We start from the raw sequence: 25,773 nt of genomic DNA on the forward strand, positions 1-25,773 counted from the left end.
TTAGTCATTTGTGTCATTATTATAGATTGTGTCATTATTATAGATTGTGAAATTATTATAGATAAAAATGTATAAAACAGAATGATCACTTTATTGCAGGTCAACTTCACTAAGCCATTGCCATTAAAATATATTTTAGTTGTGATTAAAGCAATGCTGGAGGCATCACAGTTCCAGAAGCTCAATGAATAGACTAGAAGACCCAGACATAAACCCATATATTAGTCATCTGATATTTAACAAGGGAAAGAAAAGTATATGTTAGAAAAAAGATAGACTCTTCAATAATGGATGTCCATATGTAGAAAACTAAATTGGATACCTATGTGTTACCTTGAACCAATATCAACTCAAAATGGAGCAAAGACTTCAGTGTTAGACTTGAAACATTTTTAATATGTATTTTTATTGTAAAGATACTGTATGAAGGGATTACAGTTATGTGAGTAAGGTAATGAGTATACTGCCTATTCAGCATTATTACCCCTCCTTTGTTTTTCCCCTACCATCCCTTCCCTCCCCACCTCCCCAACTACTCCCTCCCCTCTCCCCCCTCCCCTGAAGCTGTGAAGTTTATTTTCCACATAGTGTCTTGCATATCTCATTATTACAATGGGTCAACCTGCATCCTTATTTCAGCATTTTGTTATTTCCCTTCCCCTCCCCAAATGAGAAAAAATGCGTATACAAGATGAAGGACATCAAATACAGTGAAAACAGGAATTATACCGTGGGGGAAGAACATACAAAAGAAACAAAAAAAATCACACAGTACATTATAAGTACATTAAAAACAATAGCAATAAAGATGAAACCTCTTGTGTCCCCATCTTGGGGTTCATTTTGCTTAGCATCATCTTATATGGTCATATGTACATAACTTTTGACCTTTTCTGCTTGTCCTAGACATATCCTAGTTATTGAAAATAAGAGAAACTATGGGACCCATATTTCTTTAGGCTTGGCTAACTTCACTTAATATGACCTGAAACTTTTTTCAATAGAGTAGGATAAAATTAGAACTTATCAGCAAGAAGATTTTTTTTTTGAAGAAAATACCAGTGGCACAGAAAGTAGGAAAGAATCATGATAAATGGGATTGCATCAAAGCAGAAAGTTTTTGCTAAAGGGCATAATTACTAAACTAAAAAGAAAGCCAATCAACTGGGGGAAGATCTTTACCAGCTATATATCTGACCAGGGCATAATATCCAAAATATATGGGAAGCTCAAGAAACCACCCAACCCCTCAAAAAATTAATAACCCAAACAATAAAGAAGCAAAAAAGCTAAATACAGACTTCTCAGAAGTTAGAGTGGCCAATGAAACATGAAAAATTGTCAACATCCCTGGCCATAAAAGAAATGCAAATCAAGACAACATTGAGATTCCATCTCATCTCAGTTAGAATGGCTATAATCAAGAACTCTAATAACAACAGATGCTGGAGGGGATGTGGACAGAAGGGAACCTTACTGCATTGTTTGTGGGAGAGTGAACTTGTTCAACCACTTTGGAAAGTAGTATGGAGGTTCCTCAAAAAACTCCACATAGAGCTCCCCTATGACCCAGCAATCCCACTTTGGGGCATTTATCCGAATGATCACAAACAAGACCATACTAAAGTTACCAGCACAACCATGTTTATTGCAGCATTATTTACCATAGCTAAGATATGGAACCAACCCAGATGTCCCTCAGTAAATGAGTGGATCAAGAAAAGGTGGTATATACACAATGAAATTCTATGCCTCCATCAAAAAGAATGGCATTACCCCATTTGTTAGGAAATGGAAAGCCTTGGGAAAAATTATATTAAGTGAAGTAAGCCAGGCCCAAAGAAACATAGGTCCCATGGTTTCCCTTATTTGTAATAACTAGTATAGGTCTGAGACAAGCAGAAAAGGTTAGGTGAAATGAACCCCAAGATAAATATTCAGATGTTTGTTTTTTCTTTCTCGTGATTGTTTCTAACATATTTATAAGATGATTTCTTTGTTGCTTTGCATGTCCCTCCCCCATGGTATAACCCCTGCTTTCACTGTATTTGATGTTGGTATAATTTGTGGAGGGGAAGAGAAAAAATAAATTGTTTAAATAGAGATACAGGTGGACCCATTGCAACAATGAGATGTACAAGTCGTTATGTCCAAAAACGAACTTTACAATTTTGGCGGGGGGGGGGGGGGGGGGGGGGGGGGGGGGGGGGGCGATTCAGGAGAGAGGGGGATGAGAGGGAGATGGGAAGAGATGGGAAGGGGAAACAAAGAAGGAGGCAACAGTGCTTGATAAGAAACGTACTCATTACCTTGCCCATGTAATTGTAAAGCCCTCTGTATGGTATTTTCACAAAAAAAAAAGAAAGAAATGCAAATCAAAACAACGTTGAGATTCCATTTTACTGCCATTAGATTGGCCAGCATTGAGAATTCAAACAATAACAAAAGCTGGAAGGGATGTGAGGTGAAAGGAATCATATTACACTGCTGGTGGGGATGTAAACTAGTGCAACCACTCTAGGAGGACACTTGGAGTTTCTATGAAAACCTAAACATAGAAATACCCTATGTTTCAGTCATATCACCCAGAACCTTACAAGGCATGATGTGGTATAGATAGTTGCACATCTATGTTCATTGCTGCACTATTCACATTGGTCAAGTTAAGAAAACAACCCATGTGCCCTACAATTCATGAATGGTATAAGAAAATATGGTAATTACACACAATGGAATTTTACTCCTCTGCCAGTAAGAATAATATTTTGTCATTTGTAGGGAAATTGAGGGACTTACAACAAATCATGTCAAGTGGAGTAAGTCAGGCTCAAGGAGGCAAACAGTGCATGTTTTCTTTCATATGTGGAAGCTAGATGTAAAATACAGCTGGCACACTGATATGCTCAGGGCTCAGTTCATTTACACACAAAATAAAGGAGGATATATTAAGAAGAATCCAAAAGCATCACTAATCTGACTAAGGTATTGTTTATCAAAATGAATAGTAGGAAGTGAAAACATGTTTTTTTGGGGGGGAGAGGCAGGCAAGGAGGAGCGCAAGAATGGAAGAAAGAACAAGCAACGCAGTTAATATTCAGTATATACGATGTAAATATTAAACTATGCAGCTTCAGAGTATGGATGATAGGCATGGGAGGGGGAAATTGAACAGTACAAAGACATAGGTGATATGATCCAGGATTCATTGGATTCATAGTCTGACTTACAGAATTGTGGTCACTTCCTACAACTATTTAATAATAACAGTAAAAACAAAAATATTCATAATCAGTGACTTTAAATAAAGGATATTATTGTAAATAATCTGATTCAGTCTGCTTCAATTTGCTGAAATGCCTTAAAGAAGAGTTACAGTGTCCCTGAAAGTCAATAAATGGAAATAGAATCTTCTAGTAAGTACTGCAAGATTTCAGCCTGGAATTCTTGCCAATCTACCCTACATATTTCTATTTGCTTTTTAGCTTCTACAGAGTGTTTGGCAATACCTCAGACATCTCAACATTAATATAAAGGTAAATATGTTATGTATAATCTAGATACAATTTCCTTTCAGATTTTATTTATCTACCTGAATCTTATCCTATTTTCTCATCTAGATTTGAAGAATTTTGCTTGAACCAATATTGTTTCCACTATATAATATGGACTACTAAGTAACATTTATAAATGGTGATTGAATGCTTTTCCTTTATCTGAAAAAAAAGCAACAAAACTTTTGGACTTCGTTGTTTCTACTTTTTAAAATGAAAATTTCTTTGGTTCTAATATTCTTACTTTCAATTAAGCACAAAGATCTTTGATAAAACTCACAAAGTCTTGGTAATATTATATTCATTCATGTTCAAAAATATGATCTATAAATTTGTTTTAAGTTTTTGGCTATTTACTGTTCACAGACATCTGTGCATCTCCTCTAATTTTGAGATACTAATCTTGAGAAGTGGTGGATAGTGGGACTTTCCAGCCCTTTGGGTTGAATATCTCATTCCTTGGATCCCAAATATTTAATTGTGTTGGAGACTGCAAACCCCAGCAGCATTCTCACAAAAGACATGTGGTGAGTAACTTTTATGTTTTTGAAAGTCTAAAACTTTTCTTATTCTAGTTTTATTTAGGATTGTTCAGGTAAGAAAAGTATCTGTGATGAAAATTATCCATTCTAGTCATTAAGAATTCTTATTTTATATCTTGAACTGATATTAAAGAGATTGATATCACATTGAGTTCAATCTCCTGGTATAATAGGTACTTTTAATTTACTCTAAACAGCAGAAGCCTTCTTTCTATAACTATTCTAAAACTTTACAACTATATGCATTATTGAAAATTTTCATGTATAAATTCTTCATAACTACTTAAATGCTAAATTTTTCAATCCACATGGCTAACTTTTAGGAAATCATGCATTTTCTTGTAAAACATGAGTTCATCATTATTATTCTTTCTTACAATCCCATCAACACAAATTTTTAGTTGTGTTCATTAGTATATCTTTTCTACATATCATCCATAAGTAAGAGTTTAGTTTGTCTTTATTTTTTCTAAAACTATTACAATGATATACTTATGTAAGATAGCCCTGGTTTTCAGTCTTTTCAAAAAGTATAAACTTGGTTTATATTTTATAATCTACTCGTCAACTTACTCCCTTAACACTGCATATTACACCATTTATAATATAATATAATATAATATAATAATGTAACATAAAGTCTCTGCCATTCTATTTGCACTCTTAGGGGCCTTAATCTTTCTATTTTGTGATTTCATGATCACTATTTATTTAATATTTCATTTCCAGTAAATTTCAGAAACTTGACTATAGCATCCAACTGCAGAGTTCTAATCAGGAATTCTTCTGGCTCCCTAGATCAGAGAAAATAATATATTTTGATTGTGTCTTGCTATAACATTATGAAAACTAGATGACATTTGTTTTGTTTTTCTGAAATGATTCCTATCTTGTGATGTCTATGTTTGCAGACAGTAGATTCTTACTTGTTTTTGCATTTATTTCATAAAAATATATTTGTGTACTGTGTCAAATAATTGTATTTGGGAAAGTTTTAGTTTAGAAATAATGTAAGTTCAAGTTTAAAATATTCAATCATTGTGAAGGTAAAGAAAAGGTTGTTTTCTGTGGTCATATATTTATTTAAATCATGGATTGGTAAAGTATCCTGCAAGCAGATACAGAAAGTCAATGAATGGTCTATCTTTTTGCAAATACAGTTTTATTTTAATACAGCAATACAGTAATACTATCTATGTTTACTTATGTACTATACTAATAACATCCAGTAGATGCAACAGGAACTAAGATATAGAGATGTTATTTGGCAATTTTTCAGAAAAACTTCGCCAACTTCTGATCATATTCCTTTTGTCTGTTTATTCAATAGCATTGAAAAGAGACTGCTGAAAGAGCAGTAATATACCAAGTGCTCATTATTTTATCAAGTACTTTCTATATACATCGGTGTTGAAAATCTACATTGCGCTGGAATACTTCTCTTTATATGCTATGATAGCTTGCCCTGGAAGGCAGCTACTGCTGTGCCTTCGGCTTTCCAAGACATGTGATCTGCTGCAATAGGGACTTGGAAAATACTTTAAGCCAAGTATAACCTTTCAACTCATTAACAGGCTGCCACTCTGCACTTGTTGCTACATTTTGCATTTCTGTTTTGAAAAAAAGCCTTCTATTTTCTTTAAACACACAGGCTCTTGGGTTATCAAGTGTGTCTCAACCATTTCCAACTTCGTTATATCTTAATGAGTATCTTCCAATTCTTTGATGTAGTACTGTACACTTACCCGGTTTTTAGCCTAGATACATATATTCTTTATATGATGCACAAGATTTCATCTTGTAGCCTGTTGCTTAAGCTTAATGATTTTACCAAGCTTATAAACATTTTATTACAAAGAATACTGTAACAATAAGCATATAAAATGTTGCTATAACAGTAAAAAAAGGTCTAAGACTCCTATATTTGAGGAATAATTAGCAATAATGGTTAAACAATGGAAAAACAAGAGAAGAAAAAAGTCTCTTCATAAAACCAATTTATCTCTGGAAATAGAATTAATAAATACAACTAATCCACTTGAATGTTCAAAGAGCAGTTAGAGATAGGAATGAACTAACAAGGCTTAAGCTGAAAATCTATAGAAGCCTATGCCTGGATGGCAACAGAATATTAAAACACCCCTCATAGTTTTCCATTTTGATTTCACCCAGGTATTCTTTAGAATGGATATTGGTACCAATCTAAATATATGAATTCAGCCCATCTAGTTTAGAATTTCTCATAAATACCCAAAGATACTCAATTTTTATTCAATAACACAATTGCCTCTATTTGCAGCCTAAATTTCTCAGACTCCAAACCCACTTTTCTATCATTGTTTTAATGAAAATTTTCACTGTTAAAGTGAATCAGGCTGGGCACCAGTGGCTCATGCCTGTGATCCTACTGATTCTCAGTAGGCTGAGAACTGAGGGTCATGGTCATGGTTCAAAGCCAGCTAGACCAAGCAGGAAAGTACATGAGATTCTTATCTACAATTAACCCCTAGCAAACTGGAAAGCTATAGCTCAACATACTAAAACACTAGCCTTAGGTGAAAAAGCTCAGTGACAGTACCTAGGCCATATGGTTAAGCCCCATAACCAAAAAAAAAAAATCTGTTTTCTCCTTCCACTTCCCACTTTTGAGTCTTCTGGGTTGAAACCTCTGTGACAGCATGGCTTTATTTGTTATTGTATCCAGAAGACATGTGAAAGTCCAGGAAGATGATTAGAAGTTAGAAGGTTCTGATTTCTTCCTGGGCCATAAGGGAGGTGACATTCTATGACCAGTGCTTGGATATATTACCACTCCAAATATGTAATCAACTTGTTCAAGTAAAAATTCATTATGTAAAACCTGAGATGCCCTGAATTCAATGCACTGGCTAGTTTCAGCAACTTCTCACAAATATAGAACATATTATCTTCCTTACATGGGTTAATATAGAGGTTGAATTTCTTTGAAACATTTGAAAACATTCCATCTTGTAGCCATCATGCCAGGTTGGGAATACAGGAAAGATACAATCCTTGCATTAAGAAATGTCTCAGTTAATAATAAGCACTATACATCAAAGTAATGCTAAGAATTATTGTTGAATTATATATGATGTGGATGTATACCAAAGAGACACATAATTCAGTAGTAAGCAGCAAATCTGGGTTTGGGGATATAGACACAACTAAAGCTGATTTCTGAGGTGATTAGAATCAAGAGTAGGGAATTATTTCATGGGAAACAGAAGGACCTAGATTCCTAGCATAATTGACTTGAGTTGAAAGTACAAGAGGGGAAAAGCCACCATGTGACAGTTAAATCAGGAACAAAAGATAGAATATGTGATTGGGCCTCTTTCTGTGTTTGTGTGCAGGGCAGAGATAAAGACTGAAATACGATCAGAGACAAGAGCAGAAATCTGATTCAGTAAAGTTAGCAGTGGCAGTCAGCAGTGAAGAGCAAGAACAATGAACAACTGGAGAGCTAGCTTATTTCTTGCTTAAAAATCTCCAAGTTTAAAGGAATTGAAAACATTATGCTGGCCAACAAAACTCTCCTTGGGCCACATTTGTTCAAATGCCAACAGATTTCAGTCCTTGCATTGGACTCTGTGTAACCATTGAAGAAAATGTTAATGGTACCTTTACCTGAACATGATGATCTGGAGAACCATGAATTTGAAAGATCACCGCTTTGTCATTTCAACAACATATTCAGGTAAGAAGGGATGGGGGGATAAGATGGGAGGCTGTATGCTAAGTGGGCATACTGAATCAGACACAAGGAGACATCCAATAAACAGTAGTATCGGGTTGGTTCCATATCTTAGCTATGGTAAATAATACTGCAATAAACATAGTTGTGTTGGTAGCTTTAGTATGGTCTTGTTTGTGAACATTTGGGTAAATGCTCAAAAGTGAGATTGCTGGGTTATAGGGGAGCTCTAGGTGGAGTCTTTTGAGGAACCTCCCTACTGCTTTCCAAAGTAGTTAACAAGTTTACACTCCCACCAACAGTGCAGTAGGGTTCCCTTCTGGCTACATCCCCTCCAGCATCTGTTGTTATTAGATTTCTTATTTATAGCCATTCTAACTGGAGTGAGGTGGAATCTCAATGCTGTTTTGATTTGCATTTCTTTTATGGCTAGAAAAGTTGAGTATTTCTTCATGTGTCTATTGGCCATTCTTATTTCCTCTTCAAAGAAGTTTCTCTTTAAGTCTTTAGCCCACTTATTTACCAGATGCCCCTCAGTAGATGAATGGACAAAGAAAATGTGGTGTGTGTGTGTGTGTGTGTGTGTGTGTGTGTATGAATTCTATGCCTCCATCAGAAAGAATGACATCTCCCCATTTGTTAGGAAATGGAAAGACTTGGAAAAACTTATATTAAGTGAAGTAAGCCAGGCCCAAAGAAACATAGGTCCCATGGTTTCCCTTTTTTGCAATAACTAGTATATGTTTGGGACAAGCAGAAAAGAGCAAAAGCTATATACATATGACCAGATAAGATGATGTTAAGTGAAATCAACCCTAAGATAGGGACACAAGTGATTTTTTTCTTTCTTGTTATTGTTTCTAACGTATTTACAATATACCATGTGATTTTTTTGTTGCTTTGTATGTTCCTCCCCCACAGTATAGCTCCTGTTTTCACTGTATTTGATGTTGGGGCCCTGCATCTTGTATATATACTTCTCTAATTGGGGAGGGGAATGGAAAAAAACAAAATGCTTAAATAGGGATACAGGTTAACCCATAATAACAATGAGATGTACAAGACACTAAATGAGGAGGCAACAATGTTTGATAAGAAATGTGCTCACTACCTTGCTCATGTAATTGTAACCCCTCTGTACAGTATTTCTACAATAAAAAAATATAATTGTAACCTCTCTGTACAGTATTTCTACAATAAAAACAGTAATATCCTTCCTCTTTGTTTCCATTAGTAAATCTACAAAAAGTAAAATCAGTAGAAGGGATAATCAGGGTTATTTCATAACCTGAAACAAATTCTAAGAAACTTTGTGGATTAAAAAATGAAAACATGCCGGGCGCTGGTGGCTCATGCCTGTAATTCCAGCTTCTCAGGAGGCTGAGATGGGAAGATCGCGGTTCAAAGCCACCCAGGCAGGAAAGTCTGTGAGACTCTTATCTCCAATAAACCACTGGAAAACTGGAAGTGGCTCTGTGGCTCAAGCAGTAGGGTGCTCGCCTTGAGCTGAAGAGCTGCGCCCAAGCCCAGAGTTCAAGCCCCACAACTGACCAAAAAAAAAAAAAAAAGAAAAAAGAAAACATACTGTCTCAAGTGCAGAGGCCAAAGTTCTGAAAACAATTCCATTAAGTAGAAATTAAACAGTATCAGTTAATTGTTTATTACCTCTCTCTTTTTCCCTGTCTCCCATTGGTTCTGTTCTGGAAAATCCTGAATAATAGGTTTTAGGCTTTAGAAACAACTTTTCTAAAAAAAAAAACAATTTCATATTTGTGATAGGGTGATTTCAAGCTGAGTATAATGCATATTCTAATCTCTAAACCTATGAATATTATCTATGTCAGCTATGGTATAGCTAGTGGTTTAGAGTGAGGAGATTATCCTAGATTGCCCTGAGTGGGTCTCAAATAAAAATACACACACACACACACACACATATATATATATATATTTATCTATCAATCTATCTATCAATCTGTCTATCTATCTATCCATATGTGTGTGTATATAAATGTATATATATATATGCATGATATGTTACCATTTTTCCATACCAGTGATAATTTTTCTAAGGCTTGATGGACAAGTCCACTGCCTTGCGTTTCAGGTGAAGACTCTCTTGATTTTCTCACCTAAAATGGCAGCAAGGGGCTGAACAATCCATGGAAATTGATCCAGGTTTCCTGAGGTTTATCTTGGCATTAGCAGTGCTGATAACTTAGACAATTTTGTATTTATACATATGAATATTTTCTCACCACATTTTAGAAACACTGTAGTTGGCACATTTTTTTTCTTTTTATTGTGAAAATACTGTACAGAGGGGTAACAATTACATGGGCAAGTTAATGAGTACATTTCTTATCAAGCATTGTATTCGCAATATCTAGTATATGTCTGAGTCAAGCAGAAAAGGTCAGATAAGTTGATGTTAGGGAAATGAACCCTAAGATATGTATTCAAATGTTATTTTTTCTTTCAAGTGATTGTTTCTAACACATTTATAAGATTATTTCTTTGTTGTTTTGTATGTCCCTCCACCACAGTATAACCCCTGCTTTCATTGTATTTGAAGTCGGTATAATTTGTAGAGGGGAAGGGGAAAAACAAATCGTTTAAATATGGCACATTTTTTTGTAGTCCACAAACAATGGAGAACAAAAGAAGCAGCAAGTGTTGAATAATTGTAGAATCCGTATGATTTATGGAGGGGTTTATAGAAAGCTGTAAGGTGAAATTATAGGTAAAATAAAGGACATGTTTTGAAGCAATCTTTCTACTGTTCATATAAACTTTAGTATTGCAGCTGCCCAGGAAGTCTAATTATTGCAGTCTCTGTGAATTTATAAAATATATATAAAACATTAAAAGCAAGTGGAAACAGTAAAAGGTAAACATTCTTCCTTTTCTTCATTCCAAGTATATAATAAAAGCCTTGCATTGTGAGGAATTATACAGATTCAATGAGGAATTAAAATCATAAAACTCTGGTTTCTGTTTCATATAAACTACCCTATTAAATAAAATGAGAATGTGTGTAATTAAATATCTTAATTCCATATTAATAATGGAGGAAACATGTAGATTAGAAGCAGAAAAGGAAAAAAAGAATTTAAATTCATACAACATAACAAAATTCCTAAATCATCCACAATCATAATTACATATTAAATGTTGATAAGTTGTATTACAACAGATGGTTGTATTACAACAGAAGGTCATTTTCGTAAATAATTCCAAAATTATTTCAGAGGTGCAAGTATACAAATACTACATGCTAACATAAGAGCCAAATAATTATATAAATTAGAATATTTTTGTAATTTTGCAAGTAATTTAAGTGTGGTCCTGAAATTATTTAGCAGGAAATGATAAGCTAAAAAATAAAGTAACTGTTATGTGACTACAAATGAGTAAAATTTTTATAGTGTCAGAGCAAATAAGTGAGTGATCTTGCATTGTTTTTAATCATTTTGTGGATCCATCAAAGTTGCTATTCAATAGGATTCGGACAAACCATTGAAAAGTTAATTGCTCTTGCTGAAGCTTTTCAGTGACAAAGAAAATCAACAGGAAAAAAGAATCTTCATTCTCTGTTAGGATGTAGGAGGTCTTAAAAGTTTATCTCTCCTGTGGGGTAATGAGGTGGGGGTAGATGGGCAGATGGGAAGAAATCTTTCAGATGCAAAGACTGAAATAAGTAAACTCAAGATTTTCAGAGCTGCATGTAAGTGCAGAATTTGGAGCCAAGAGTTAGACAAATTTAAGCCCATCAGGAAAGGTCAGTTAATGGTCTTGTGAAGAAAGAAGCTCAGTGCTAGGTAAGATTGTGGACTTAACTGTCATATCTGCAAATGGAGCATCCTAAATGGCAAAGCTAATCTTTTCTGTTAAATAATGATTTTTCAGGGGAATATCACAGAATAAGCAGAGTTAAAGTGGTTAGCCATATAAGGGCTCCTAGTACTAAACTGTTTATGTAGGTAGAAGCTTATAAAGTTTTATTGTTGAGTTGCTATGTTTTTGAGGCCCAGAAACTTTGATATGCACATTCCTAGGATCGATCCATCTTGAGGAAGAGACTAGGAACCCTGAACACATCTTCACACACCTGAAGGCAAAGGCAAATTCAAATTGGAGCAAAGAAGTAGGCCAGCCTATTCAACTTCTCATTTGAGAAATCTTTTTGCTTAGCAGACATTTGGGATACAAACCAAAAATTTCAGGTATTCTAAAGGAAAGGTTGTCCTTCAGCTAAAATGTACAAATTCTTTGAATAAGAAACCTAACAAAAAAATTGAAAAACAGAAAATCTGAAGAGCCATATAGGTGTTAATTGACTGCATACCATTTTTTTATTATCCTCAAAGAGATTTTCAAGCCCAGATATTATCATCCTTAAATGTTATTAGTCTTTTCAATATAAATTATAGCAACCTTATCCAAACTCAGACAATGAAGTAAATGTTTCCCTATTTCCTTTGTAAAGCTACCATACTATAATACCAAAATTAGATAACGATACAGAATTGTATCGCAGAATTGTATGTCATTGATATAAATATGAAAATACTCCACAGAACATAAACAAATTGAATTCTGTAATACATAAAAGGCATTACAATGATATAAGGTTCTTTACAGTAACGCACATTAGCTTCAAAAATTAGAAATCAATTTAATCTAGCCAATTAACTGAAAAACAGAAAGAAATCATTTGAGTATCTCAGCAGGTGTAGAAAAGCAATTGGTAAAACTTAAAATGCATTAATAATAATAACAATAAAAAATCCTTTCAGCAAATTACATTTAACCTGATAAAGGGCATTAGTGAAAATCCCGCAGGTGGGTTGACAGTCAAGGACAGCTTCCCGGGCATGTGACCTGCTTTGCCACAGTGCTCAGTGTTCTGAAGAGCTCTGTCCTTGGTTTAATGAGCTGCTTTGGCTGTCTTGAAATTCATCTGGGCTCATTTAACTGATAAAGGTTGAGTTCTTTCTCTCGGAGATCAAGAAATATGTCCACTTTCCTGCTTAAATCTCAACATTGTACACCAGTCCCCACCTCATATAATTCAAAGAAGAAATGAATAATATGATCAGCAGAAAAATAAAGGAAAAACATGTCTACTGGCAGGTAGAATGATTATTTGAATAGAAAAGGCTAAGAAGTCTATTTTTAAAATTATTAAAAAATGTCAGGCATGGTAGCACACAGCTATAATTCCAACGTTCAGAATGCTAAAGGGAGGGAGGGGATGGAGACTTAGTGACCAACCTGGCCTACATAAAATACAAGTTCAGTTAAAAATTATAAATCAGTTTAACTCAGAAAAGAGCCTGAATGAAAGGGAAAGAACTATAAGTAATAGAATTATTGGGTATACTTGTTATCTGATAGATAAAAGAATATTAACATGTAATATGTAAGACTAGTATTTCCACATATTAATGTAATGTTAATCTTGTTTGCCTACTTTCTTATTAACCTTTCTCACCTATTGTTTTTCCTCTGAAAGTCACACACAAAAGTTTCTTGAACTAGGAATGCCTGCTAGTGATCTCAGCTCTCAGGAGACTGAGGCAGGAAGCTCAAAATGCAAGGCCAAGCTCATCAAGAATGACTTGAGACTAGAAAATTTAAATATCAAGACCCTGTCTAAAACAAACAATAACGTTAGTTGACCTGTCTAGTTGCCATCACAGATCCTAGTACTTTTTATTCATCAGGTGCCTGAAAATTTACTTTCTTTTTATCTTACTTGGTATCTGTTTCTTACTTCTATAATCACATCATTATGTGCTCAATTTAAAGCAGACGGTTCCCTGAGGTCTGTTTATGTTTGACACTTTGATATCTGTAACATCTCTTTTCTAACATATCATAATTCTCTTTCCCTCTCTCTCTCTGTCTGTGTTTGTGTCCATCACTTGCACACAGAGCTTCTGTCCAACAATAACATGCCATTGGATCTCCAATTAGAAGACACAGGGAAATAAAACCTGCTCTTCCACATATTCCTCTAGAAAGATATCCATGGCTTTGTTTCTTTTTGAAGAAATCTCTTTTGAAGATGCAACTAAGCTTTCTGTTTTCTCTTTCTTCTATTCTCTGCTCACCCTAATCAGGCTTCCATTCCCCCATGTTTCTGAACCTTAGTCAAAGGCAATGGATGTGCTATGAGCATAGTAAATTATGTCAAGGTCTGAGGGATTTCCTGATCTTGGCAAGGCATTGCTAGGGATCAAATCATGTTTTCATATGCATACATATTTGCGCTTATTTGGCTATTTATACATATATGTGTATATATGTGTGTGTATATGTATATACTTGTATATATATTTGGATACATATATGGTAAAATTTCAAAAGAAATAAGTTCAGATCAATTATGAGTATTATGGAGGTAACAATCTAGTTGAACAGTGGCATTATTCTGAGGTCAGAGAAAGACCATTTACTAAAACAAATTGGAATGCATTTATTTGGTTTTACTTGAAATTATTATATACTGAGCTGGTTTCAATTAAAAATATGAGGAAATGCAGTAAAGATAAGTGTAGAAATAACTGAAAGATAAATTAAAAGTTATATTTAATAGGGTTGACATTATAATAAAAACTATATTTTACTAAGAGTTAGTAGCCAGGCAGGGTAGCATAAAACTTATAAGTCCAGCACTCTAGAAGTGGAGGACAGAAAATTATGAGTTCAAATCCTGGCTACATAGAGTTCAAGGCCAGCTTGGGCTGCATTGTAAGACCCTGCCTCACAAAATAAATAAATAAATAAAATAAATAAATAAAAGGAATCAACAAATTCCCATTGTAATTAATATAGGCTCTTGGATTGTTTAGTAATCCAATCGGTGAAGAAGAAATAATATCCTGCATTTGGAAAGTATTTTAATTTCTTCCTGGAATCTGAAAAATCTTGTTAGATTATGACAGGAGGAAAACAAACTAAATCATCATGATGGAGATATCTAAAACTGTTCACAGAATTTCTGAAGTCAGAGAGTTCTTAGGATCATTTCAAATACTAGAAGCATTGTGGAAATTTTCTCAAATTTGGCATCTTAAAGCTTATGACATTGTCAATAATGTGTTCTGCAACAGAAACACTTTTTAGAAACTAACAGTTGTGGGCTGGGAAGGTGGTTCAGTGGTAGATCACTTGCCTTGCATGCCTGAGGCCCTGGGTTCGATTCCTCAGCACCACATAAGCAAACAGAAGAAAGCCGGAAGTGGCGCTGTGGCTCAAGTAGTAGAGCGTTACCCTTGAGCTGAAGAGCTGAGGGACAGCACCCAGGTCCAGAGTTCAGGCCCCACGACCAGACCCCCCAAAAAAGAAGCTAACAGTTGTAATTATACTTTGAGTAAACTTGCTTTAAAAACATTTTAGTTTTATTTGAAAATGAATGATGTTACATGAAGGCATTGAAAATTCATAATCCACAAATATAATGGAAGAACTATTATGACTGCAGAGAGAAATCATATATAATAACAATTCACTTATGCTACTTTTAATTTGTTTTATTTAAAAAATTATTTAAACATAATATTTTCGTGGATAATAGTACACGTCTGTAATCCTAGCCCTGGGGAAGCTGATGTAAGAGGATCATATTTTGGAAGCTAACATAGTCTACATAATGAGAACTTGTCTCAAAATAAGTAAAACAAAATATGCAATAAACTTTCATACTTTACATAATATAACAGCCAGTTTATATTTATTTTATATTATTACTTATTCCTGACATAAGCTTTAGGCAGCCAAAAATCTCAAGGTTACCAATGACCTCTAATTTTGCAGCTCTATGCTTCATTATTAAACATTGACTACTCACATTCTCTTCAACCTTTGGCATGCCTGATCATGCCTCACTATTTCAAAGTCTTTTTCATTAGTATTCTTGACCCTTCTGTTCCCATCCCAGAGCATCACATCTCTCATTAGCATCATACTCAGTGACTTTTGTTGGTACATCTCCTTATAGTCCTAGGAAAGTCTCCTATCTTTTCTCCAGCCTTCTCCTCCTTCCCTTCCTTTGTATATTATTTTTTCTCATTTGTGTTGGCAACCTTATCCAGTCTCCTGGCTTTGTGGATTACAAATCTAATCAAGTTAGATTTTCAATTCAATCTTTTCCCTTCCCATTTACTGATTATTGTTTCCATCTTAAATCTCCATCTGGAAAAAGAAAAGGCATCTCAACTTTGCCATGTCTACAATGAGTTTCCTCACACGAGACTTCTGCTCAGTTACCAGTATCCTCTCCTATGATAGCTTACCAGCCTTCCTCAGCCTTTCTCTTTCTCTCTTATCTCCTATGAATTCAATTGTTCATTTTGGTCAGTCTCATCTTTAAATATATTTCACATTTCACCCTGACTACTTCACATGATAAAATATTATTAGCCCCACCCATAATATTACATGTACTTCTTCATCTTTGTTTTTCTCTCATGCGTGTAAGAAGACAATAAGTTAAAACTACCTGCATACTATGTAGAATTCTAATCTCCATTGATGATAAAATGGCACCTGAGGTTTTCCTCTGTCTCACCTCAGTGTGCATGGACTATTTTTGCTTATCCAGTTTCTTGGATCTTCTGTACTTTATGACAAAACTGCTTTAGAGCACATCCATTTTTCTTTCCATTTGTGAGTTTAACAAAATATCGTATAGTGTATTTAGTCCATTTATAATGAGACCTTTGGTTGAAATTGAATTCTTCTACATTTTATCCATTTCATCATATTTTCATATTTTTTTTAATTCGATACATGTCTGTTTCCATTGTTTTAATTTCCTTCTTTAACTCCATATGTCACATCATCTTCCGATTTTAGGTTATGTTTCAATCAGAATTTCAGGCAGATGTCATAGCCACATTCATCTTTTTATTTTAAAAAAAAAAGGCCTTGCTTACATTCTCCTTGAGCTGCCCTCAAACCAACATCTTTTTTAATATCAGTAGCTGGAATTAAAGGCATGAGCCGCTATACATGGCCAAAACACTTTTGGTGTATTTTGAAAATCTCTTATTTATCCATGGAGTTGTTATTTAGAAAATCAAACATGTACATTTTGCAGGTAATTTTTTACACATATTGTTTTATATGACTCTCAAAAGATCCTTTACTGCAGGTAGAGAAGGATGTATAGACCACTTGTATTCTTAAGCATCATCAAACTCTCACTTACCATCACTGATTTTACTCCTAACCATTTATTTCAGCAGAGAAAAGAGAAAAATAACTGTACAATGCTACCTATGAGAAAAAATAAGTATGTCTTAATTTATTGTATCATCACTTACACACTTAAATCTGTATTCCAAATAAGTCAGGTTTTAGTAGCAATGCAGCCTCTGATAGGACTTTAGTTTGAGAGTTGCTAGAGGAAATTACATAATCACAGTAGAAAGGGATCACAAATTAAATTATGATAGAGTGCCTGGGATCAGCAATAATAGGACTGATCCTCGAAGTCGATAATGGGTAATTTTGTCATTAAGTTATTTTACTTACTTACTCTGCTATGTTCTCTGACACATAATGTAAATTGGACTTCAGTTCAACACATTTAGCCAGAAAAGAATATCAAGAGGTTTCTGAAGGGAAAGGCAGGTGCTTCAGAGACAATGTATATTAACATAAATTTTAGTAAACTGTGATATTTCAATTTTAGATACTGATACAATTATAGATGAGCCCAGATGTGTCATTGGGATCATATCAACAATACCATTTTTTATTCTTCTTTTGCCCAGGTAAAAAGGAAATGAAGCAACATTTATTGTTTGTGAATGAATGCCAGAGATAGAACAAAGAACATTTATATATCTTGCATTTTTGTCCCAGTTTTGTCCTAGTAAAGGAGACTTTTTATTATAATATTCAATAACTATGTTGAACACTATGATGAGAGAGGACATTTTAAAATATCTAAAGACACAGCACAGGCCACAAATTACCTACATTGTTATCAGGTTGCCTACGTTGTACAACAATGTACTGATATAGATGCCAGAAAACTAACAATATAAAACACAATATTGAAAAATATCACCCTTCCCGGGGTGTGATGGTTTTGAAGATATAATCTTGGATCAGGAGGGTAAGGACTTCTAAACTTTGGGAGTCTGCAAAGTCTCCTAGATTGTTCTGGATGGTCCCTTATGTTTGAGAAGCACAGCTTAGCCTTTGCCTGCCTACTTCAAATTTTCCTTATTCCCTATAAATTCTCTTGGCAAAAATCTGTCATTGCTCAGACTTTATCTGAGGAAACTTTTTGTTTTGTTTCTTGAATTAATTATTTTTTTTACTGGAATTGATCATAATTTTATTAGACTGTTTTGGGCCTACATGCACTCTATATAATTCCCTTCCCTCCACATTGCTGAGTACCGTTTTTCTTCTTCGTAATAGCCTCAGTTTGCAGGCTTCAAAGGCTTTTAATGAATGCTTTTGTGCAGTCTGAGCAAAGGAGTGAACAGTTACATGAAAGCTCAACTGAATGCAGACAGAGTTGCTTGACCTGAATTTTTTTCAGTTTCTTTAAATAATTTTACTAGAGATAAAAATATTAAGATTTCCCATGCTTCACATAAGTATCACTTCCCTAATTCATTGTGGAATCTTGGAAAGTTTTTAAAATAAAAATTAAAAAAAGATATTTGTGGTAGATGGATATGTTGTGGTGAGTTGTTTCGACAATCTCTTCCTGAGTGACTACCTTCCTCTGAGTTTTGGAAGAACCTATGGCTAGCAGCTAAATAGTTTAATATGACAAAGACGTTATGATATCATCTCCATGGTGGAATTTATCACACAGGTTTTCATATTAGGTAACTACAGCTAGCATTTCTTCTTGCAACATTGATGAAATGAGTGACTGGGGAAGAGCTCTACAACAAAGAACTGTCAGAGGCCTAAGGCCAGATTCTTGCCAATAGCCAACCAAACCATAGAGCCCTCAGTCATATGTATATCTTATCAAATATCAGAATGAACACATAAGGAGAATATTTCTCAGTTGAGCCTCCAGATGAGACATAGTCAAGTCAAAAAATGCTGTGAAGACAGTGAGACTTAACCTGAAAACAGAACTACACTCATGATCTATCACACCGAGGAGGGACTAGTTTAAGGCATTTTTAAATGATAAAAAAATTAAGATGAGCTTGTCTGCTGATCTGACAATATTATCCTAGACATATATTAATTATTGCAAATAAGGGAAACCATGGGACTTATGTTTCTTTGGGTCTGGCTTACTTCATTTAATATGATTTTCTTCCAAGTCCATTTCCTAACAAATGGGACGATGTCATTCTTTCTGTTGGAGGCATAGAATTCCATATATATATATATATATATATATATATATATATATATATATATATATATATGCCACATTTTCTTGATCCATTCATCGACTGAAGGGCATCTGGGTTGGTTCCATATTTTATCTATGGAGAATAATGCTGTGATAAATATAGTTGTGCTCATTTGGATAAATATCCAGAAGCGGGATTGCTGGGTCATAGGGGAGCTCTATGTGAAGTCTTTTGAGGAACCTCCATACTGCTTTCCAGAGTGGTTGAACAGGTTTACACTCCTACCAACAGTGCAGCAGGGTTCCCTTCTGTCCACATCCCCCACAGCATCTGTTGTTATTAGAGTTCTTGATTATAACCATTCTACTGGGGTGAGGTGGAATTTCAATGTTGTTTTGATTTCCATTTCTTTCATGGTCAGAGGATAATCTTATTGGATAAGCAGAAGAGCTCGAAGGTTATGCACATATGAACATATAAGATGATGCTAAGTCAAATGAATCCCAAGATATCGACAGACACAAGAGGTTTATCTTTGTTGTTGTTGTTTTTAATGTACTATGTGATTTATTTTGATTCTTTTCCAGTCATGGGGCCTGAACTCTGGGCCTGGGAGCTGTTCCTGAGCTCTTCACCTCAAGGCAAGTGCTCTACCACTAGAGCCATAGCACCACTTCTGGCCTTTTTTGCTTATGTGATGCTGAGGAATAGAACTCAGGGCCTCAATGCATGCAAGGCAAGCACCCTACCACTGGGCCACTTCGCAGGCCTTGTTTTGTTTCTTTTGTTTGTTCTTCCTCCTATGGTATATCCCTGTTGTCACTGTATTTGATTTTGGTAACTTGCATATTGTACATATATATATATATATATATATATATATATATATTTATTTATTTATTTATCTAATTTGGGGAGGGAAGGGGAATAACAAAATGCTGAAACAAATACACAGGATGACCCATTGCAACAATGCGACTCACAAGACATTATGGTGGCAATGAACTTTACAACTTTGGAGGGGAGGATGGGTGTGTTAGGGAAGGGAAGGGCTATTAGGAGAAAACAAAGGAGGGAATAACAATACTTGACAAGAAATGTACTCAATATTTTGCTCATGTAACTGTAACCCCTCTGTACAGCATCTTTACAAAAAAGTAAAATTTAAAGTAAAGCTTGAAGAAACAGTAAAATTAAGATGATATAAATTCTTATTTTTCCACCTTTGCTTCTCTCCTTCTCTAGGCAAGTACTTAAGATATAAAAAGATATCCAGAACTGGGACCATATTGTTGCTAATGGTTTCCTTGTTTTTTTGTTTTTGTTTTTGTTTTTTTTTACTTCAAGGTCACCTAATTCTCCACTGACCATGTTTTTTTCTCAATTTGCATTTCATATTTCATCTCACTTTTACTACAATAATTGTTTCCAGGAGGTCACTGCTACCATTCATTGCTCTTGCTCCCATTTTTAATAAAAATAAATAAATAAATAAATAACAATTCCTATATCTTTGGAATGTCCTGCCAGTGATATCTGTAATGATGGAAAAGGGCTTATTTATTTGGGGATTTTCAAGTCATTCCCTCTGGGTGTTTAATCATCTATTTAATCTGCTTTTCTCAAATGCAAAGAATATATGTGATTGGAATGCTCCTACTTTTCTGCACTGTTTTGGGGAAATTGCACAATGATGAAATTGCACCTTGATTATTTCTGTGTCTCTGCTCTCAGTCCCTGGCATCATTTTTTAAGAATTATGGCAAAAGATGGTGACCATTTCTTAGGCTTCGTAATGTAGGTCTAGTTTGCGAGTTTCCATTGTATTTTACATTCTATTTTTTTTTTTAAAAGGATAATGTGTTTTTTTTTAATATTTCCTGTCCTGAAAAATCTTCTTGCCCTTTGGCTTCCCTCCTGTTGTTTTAATGCTGCAAGAAAATACTGAAATTCCAGCTTATTAAAAAAAAATCTAAGTGGTAACTGTTATTTCTTCTGTACTCCTTGTAAGGCAATAGTTTTGAAAGTCACATTTTATTTAAAAGAGAGAAAGAGTTTTAGAGATCCTTGGGCTATTACTAAACTATCAAGAGTAAAGAGTAGGAACTTTTATTTATTCTTTTCTGTGAGTCTATCTTCTCTGAAATATTTTCCTGCATACTTAGAAAGAGGACCAATGTGTTTCCCTGGGCCAAGAGTACTAATAACACACCTTGAAATTTGTTAGAAATGCAAATAATTCTGTTCTTTTTCAGAGCTACTCAAAACACAATCTGTTTCCTCAAGCCCTGCGGGTGGCTTTTGATATACAGTAAGGTTTGAGAACTGCTTCTACAACCAACCATAGATGAACATAAAAAGAAACAAGTCATAATGTGACATTGACAAAATTCTTGAATTTTGCAAAAGACTGAAATAGTATCTTTCCAACTTTTTAAAACAGACAATAGGAAGAAGTAGGTTTTATAACAAGTTTCTCTAATTTCTACTATCCAGATATGTGTGCAGATTCTGAATATATTGGTCTAAGAAGCCAGCCATTCTGGAACTAGATTGGAATTTTGGTGGTGTATACAGGTCTTAGGATCAGTTCAGTATTTAGTCAGGTTCAAAATAAAGTCGGAGTAATACAGTATGGTTGGCAGATGGAAACTGGTGGGAAAATGTACTTTTTTTTCCATGTTTTTTTTTTTCTTGTCCTTGGCTTGCTGAATACACTTTATTCTTGTGTACACAAAGAAATATGAAAGGCCTCACGGGAGCAGGGATTGGGAATAGGATGCTGCTATGTGTAGTAATTCCGATGAAAAAGCCAATGCCATATAAGCCATACAATACACTGTCGTCAGCAACAACCAGGCCCAAAGATCAGGTCTGGATGGACAAATGGGGTCAATGCAAGGAGAGGCTGTTACCCGAAGATAAGTGACTTGGGACTGTTTGGCGGGAGCCTGACAGAGTAAAACCACAGGCTTTTACTCCCCGCCTCCTGTCAATAACCACTGTACGAACTACTTTGGCCTGCTTCCAGACACCATATTGTAGATTTAGACTTGGGGGAAGGAAACAATGCTGTATGAAATTTAAATGTTAGTTTGTATGCACACACACACACACACACACACACGCACACACACACACACACACACATGAAAAGGGAATAATGTCCATTGATAAGAGATTTAAACCGGTTGTCCCTGCTTTATAATTAAGTGGTAATTCTGACGGTCTTACTTACAACCTCTTTCTTTACTTTCTATTCTTGTAACTATAGGCTCATACAAATAAGGGTATCAGTCATAGAGGAGATAGTATCGGTATTTTTAAACACTTTATACTCATAAGTTAAAATTAGAAACTTGTTGATAAATGTTACTTTTTGAGGAAGGACTGAGACTTAAGAAAATTTTTTCTTCTTCATTCTTACAAAATATTTCCCTTAACTCTACATTTCAGGACCAACTTTTTTTTTTAGCAATTGTCTTTACTCATGTAATAAAGCTGATTAAATTTTAATCTGAAAAATCATAAAGTCTAACTAAAATCACACATTTTATCAATGTGATTATGCTTATTAGATTTTTTTAAAGAACAACTAAATTTAATTTCACATATTTCCCCCCAGAGTTCTTATTTTATTTTGCCTATTTTTTCTCTTGCAAAAATAATGTACATGCCACTACATTGTCTCATATATGACAGTATTCCTTTGGAAGAGATATTTTCCAACAATTATAAAAAATAAATGATTCCATCTCTCTTTGTAGAACAGCAAAGCCTTTCCAGGCTTAAAATTGTAGTAATATAGATATGCTTTGGGTCTCTACTGTCTGCCAGTAGAAGTAGGAAGAATCTTTATAGGCCTATAGACACACTGCTATATGTATACATACAGAGAAAAATAATGAACATGAAGATAAAAAAAGTTTCATCTATAATCATGTGAATTTGAAAAAGTTGCAGTTTTTATGTGCTTCATTCAGTAACAGAATGTGTTGTATGTGAATAAGTTCTCTTATTCTAAGGTTCAGAAGCTACAAGGTGAAGGAAAGGACAGCAACTCTCAGGTGACTTGCTCATGATAGGTTCAAAAGCAAAATTCATCAACAGCTATATAATAAATGATAGTGGCTCAAGTTAAAATCCAGTTTTGTCACAAAAGAAAAATATGCTAAGTCAGTCTTTAATCAGGGGGTCTTCACAAAGGAGGAAATATTTGAGCTGTTTTTTTTTTTAAAGGGAGGACTCAAGAGAGATAAGCAGGAGACATCTCCCCAAAGAAATATCAATCTAGATGTGCTTCTGAAAGAGGCTGGAAATTTGGGCAAGAATACTCTCTCCAAGCTACAGTGATAAAACTGTAAGAAAAGCTGTTGTTAAATCAGGAAAATAAAGGCCTGAAGGATACAGACTGGTTGTTTTCCCTCACTAAAATTAACACTAAAGTTGTGATTAGGGTTAATTAAAAAAGAAAATCTAGTCAGACATGGTTGGTAAATTCTGGAATGGCTTATGGAGGCCATTCAAACTCCATGCTAAATATAGACTATGTTGTCTTTGTGGTTGTTTATTACAGAGAAAAGGAAACTATAAACATGATGATTTTTTAACAAAGCAAGAATTTATATTTCTTTACTAACCATCAGTCATGAAGATAAACCACATTCTTATTAATAAACAAAAATATATTTTACTATTTACAGAATTTATAAACCACATGGATTAAAAATATTGATTGATATATGGACAACTAATTTTCTAGCTCTCTATACAGTGAATAAACATATCCAACTGAACTTCCTGCATATTTTTTCATTGCATATATTTTTGTCTTCCTGTATATACTCTCTCTCCCCCTCTCTCTCTCTTTCTATATATGCATATATATAGATATATATGTATATATGTTATGTGTTCTAAATGAGCTTACCTTTTAATAGTGAGCTTTTCCCAAGCTTAAAGTGACTAACAGTGTTAAGGCATTTACAAACTTATGAAAATTGTCATTAAAAGGGAACAAATCACAAAATGAAAAGTGTGTCCTGTGTTTTATATCCTATTACATCATTTGAAATTACTTAAAGAAGTCCAGTTGGTATGACCTAGAATGAAAGATATCTGTCCTTGAATCAAGGGAAAGTTCCATTGTCATTCTTGTGAAGTAGAAATGGACTTAGGAAAGCCTTTGATTCCCAAATGCAAGTATCAAAAATGCCTAGTTGCTATAAAATGTGTATGCATGCCACAACTATTTGAGTATTTACAATAAAAAGGATACTTCCACATATTCTGAACAAAATAACCTACAGTTCTAAATATACTGGCTAATGCTTTATTTTCTAAGACTTTTTACATAGCTTCCTATACTGCTGATTCTTAAGTATGGTCCATGGGTTGAAAATACAGTGTTTTATTGGAATAGTGGCACAAGCCTGCAATTCTAGCTACTCAAGAGGCTAAAGAAGGATGAAATCCAGTTAAAGGGCAGCCAAGGCTAAGGTAAGAAAACAAAATAGCTACAGGTATGGATTTGGCAGTAGAGTGTTTGCTTATCATTTGTGGAACAGTAAATTCAATGTCCTACATTACATTGCGAACATCTAACTATATAATTTATGTAACCTGATTTAACATATACTGCTTCATAGATTTCATTGTCTAATTATGGTTGGTTTCATTTTTACAATATTTATCAACCTTTCTTCTTAACCCTTTAGCTATGTACATATCTCATTTATGCCACTCCATTGATAGGATCTTATTTCATATACATACACACAACACAGTCAAACATACATACAAATACATTTTTCTCTTGTAGCTTTTGCTTGAATGTCTCCTTTGTGACAATGATTGAAAATGCAACATAAATATTGATTCATATATTTCTTTCCTTATCTCTGCAAGTTATTGTTTCCTGCAATTTGGAGGAAGCCTGTTAGCTTCTCGTACCTCTGAAATACTGCCCTCATCATTTTGCTTTTATCAGAAGATTATATTACTCTTTATCCATTATAGTGCTTTTCATTTTAAATTCTACTATGCTCTGAAACTAAATTTATTATCCTACTCTTCTTACCACAGACTGATACATGTTTCTAAACCTTTACTTTGAATCTTCTGAGTGATTTTTATTTAAACTACAAAGTATTCCATCCCAGTTGGATATTCCAGTTGGAGAATAGGTCACCTGTGATTGTGAGGTTTCATCTAGTTAATTACATGCCATTATTGTTTTATTGGGATATAACTCTTTTTTATTTTTTGTTTACGAGTTTGTAATTTGCACTTACTTCAACTGTTTTCTTTCCTACTTTCAATTATATAGAATAAATGGCCTAATTAAAACATTTTCATTTCATCTCTAATCTGTTTTCTCTAACAAAGCATGTCTACATTAACTTTCCGCCTATTCTTTTTTTAAGTATTTATAATATCCCCCTAATACATTTTTTCTTTGCACACTATCAACTCTATTTCTCAGCCCTATCTGTAGCATCTGAAATTATATCTCTGCCTTGGCCATGAGAGGAGTGAAGGTAAAATGTGTTTATTATAAAATATGGAAAAGATAGAAAATGTAGCTTCAGTAACATCTGGTAACAGGG

This window comes from Dipodomys spectabilis, unplaced genomic scaffold (assembly GCF_019054845.1).
Source record: "Dipodomys spectabilis isolate Male_0828 unplaced genomic scaffold, ASM1905484v1 ptg000137l, whole genome shotgun sequence".
In the NCBI taxonomy this organism is placed as follows: domain Eukaryota; kingdom Metazoa; phylum Chordata; class Mammalia; order Rodentia; family Heteromyidae; genus Dipodomys; species Dipodomys spectabilis.